The sequence below is a fragment of the Oratosquilla oratoria genome, chromosome 14 (genome assembly GCF_046742065.1).
Source record: "Oratosquilla oratoria isolate Oo_2021 chromosome 14, ASM4674206v1, whole genome shotgun sequence".
NCBI lineage: Eukaryota > Metazoa > Arthropoda > Malacostraca > Stomatopoda > Squillidae > Oratosquilla > Oratosquilla oratoria.
The window spans coordinates 27812140-27814639 of NC_134790.1; the positions used below are offsets into that span (position 1 = coordinate 27812140).

Sequence of the window (2500 nt, forward strand, 5' to 3'; positions counted from 1 at the left end):
ATTTATGACCGCGTTCGTTGATGGACTCAAATTATTATTACTTTTTCTTTTTTCGTCACAAGGTCTTATTTTTGGTTTCTTTCTTTCAGGAGACCTCTAGGAGGCCAGGACGGATCAGCTCAGCCCTACAAAGGTGCGTGTTTGGGGAACCGGGGTTTGGGTTTGGGTTTTGTCCGGAGTCCTGTGGTCGAGGGTTCTGGGGGAGGGTTGTGGCTTACTAGTTATGCGCACGCGCGCGCGCGCACTTACGGGCGCGCACAACACATGTACATAAATGCGCAGTAATATGTGTGTACACACACACACACACACACACACACACACACACACACACACACACACACACACACACACACACACACACACACACACACACACACACTCGATGGCGCAGTGGTTAGAATTCCCGGCCGTCACTACGGCGGTCCGGGTTCGAATCCCGCCCAGGGCTGAAATAATTTCAGTACCGCTGCGCTTCGAGTCGCTACTCCAACTCTCGTGGGGCGGGGAGTTGGAGGTGTGTGTGCGTGGAAGGTGACAGCATTACCCATAGATCGGTCAGATATGAGCTCTGAGCTCTTTTTCGGTAGGGAAATAGCTGTCGATCACGAGTCCAACACGTGGTCCAAGACAATGGTGAATCACATACACACACGCAGACACGTTTCCATATCTGAGCCACATAGAAATGTGAGGGAAAAAAAAAAAAAAAAGAAAAAAAAAAAAAGAAGGTTTATTTTTAGATAAACAAAAAATCAGTTATAAAAGGAATACAACTCACCGTTATAAATTAAATAATTTATAAAAGTACATTAAAGTAGGTCTTGGACTTCAGCTCATGAAACACGCCACGAGGAGGTAATTTTCAGCTGAAGCAGGCAACAGGTAACCAGGTTTAGATGAAAGACACGAGCAAAATTTTCGACCCAGCCAGAGCTTTTCATGACACAAATTTCAAATTCTTTGTCTTTTCTTTTTACACATTCAGGAAAATCACACTAGTAAGCTAAATGCTACATAGGGAAATATAGCACGCACTCGACAAAAAGAAAATCATATTGACGTTGTAAAAACTGTAGTGGGTAAAAATTTTGCTCATGACTACATTTTTCTCTCTCATGTTCTCTCTCCCTTTCTCTCTCTCTCTCTCTCTCTCTCTCTCTCTCTCTCTCTCTCTCTCTCAATCCTCTCTCTCTCTCTCTCTCTCTCTCTCTCTCTCTCTCTCTCTCTCTCTCTCTCTCTCTCTCTCTCTCTCTCTCTCTCTCTCTCTCTCAATCCTCTCTCTCTCTCTCTCTCTCTCTCTCTCTCTCTCTCTCTCTCTCTCTCTCTCTCTCTCTCTCTCTCTCTCTCTCTCTCTCTCTCTCCCTCTATCTCTTTCTATCCCACTCTCTCTGTCCCCCCCCTCTCTCTCTCTCTCTCTCTCTCTCTCTCTCTCTCTCTCTCTCTCTCTCTCTCTCTCTCTCTCTCTCTCTCTCTGCAAACCAGTTTGCTTTTCACCAATCGAGGTTAACACCTTTGACCTGACGTCACTGTTTACATGCTTTGTTCCTATTATCTCAAAACGATTACATTCAACGAAGGCCCCGTTCTGCCTCGTGCCAGTTACCTCAACTAAATAAGATCGTCAGACCTTAGCCAGACCAAAATCTCTAAAGAGTGTCACCAGGCCGAAAGAGATTAACTCATTCGACAGGGCGACGTTCTTGAAGGTTTCTGTTAGGGTTAAATTCTTGGTGATTTTAATGCAGTTGAGGGTGGGGGGCGTGCGAAACAAGAAATAAAGACTCGTTCAATCAAAACATCCCCTGCCCGACCCTCATGGTAAACTAACTACTTATTCTATACATTTGAAATTCTAGAGACTTTAGTGACAACCATACGGACCACAGTCACGCAGAATTCTTTTAATATAGAAAACTAACCTCCAGCCCCCCCTCAAAAAAAAAAAAAAAAAAAATCTAATGACTTCTAACACTATTCCTTCGTTCTTTTACTTGCATCAAGTCTGTCCTGTACCACGTCTACGATTACCTTTTCGATCTGATATTGTTTCCAAGGATAGAAGCGCGGGTTATTCGTCACAAAATACTTGATTGGCACCTCATTATATTCTGTGCCTTTTCTTCAACTGAATAAAATATTTTGGCATGAGAATTTAATATGCACAATAAGTCACTGTGTGTGTGTGTGTGTGTGTGTGTGTGTGTGTGTGTGTGTGTGTGTGTGTGTGTGTGTGTGTGTGTGTGTGTGTGTGTGTGTGTGTGTGTGTGTGTGTGTGTGTGTGTAAATTATGCCCCACAAAATAATACCAGATTAGCGTCACCATCACACAACAGACATACATATACATATATACATACACGAATACTTACATACATACATAAATACATACATATATACTTCATCAACAGCCACACAATCTCCTGACATTTATAAACATCTCACAATCTTAACGTGTACCTGAAGTTGAAGAACATAAAGGAAATTAATTATAGGAGCA

General features: G+C 42.8%; 1 protein-coding gene across 8 annotated transcripts in view; it reads left to right on the top strand.

The window, feature by feature from the left end:
• The window catches only part of LOC143032826 (hexosaminidase D-like), a 196507-nt gene that overhangs the window by 130182 nt on the left and 63825 nt on the right, over positions 1 to 2500 (top strand). For all 8 annotated transcript variants that reach the window (XR_012967135.1, XM_076197923.1, XM_076197928.1 and 5 more), the window contains one exon: positions 90 to 133. The gene's annotated coding sequence lies outside the window, so the exon portion shown is untranslated. The remainder of the gene's footprint in view (positions 1 to 89; positions 134 to 2500) is intronic.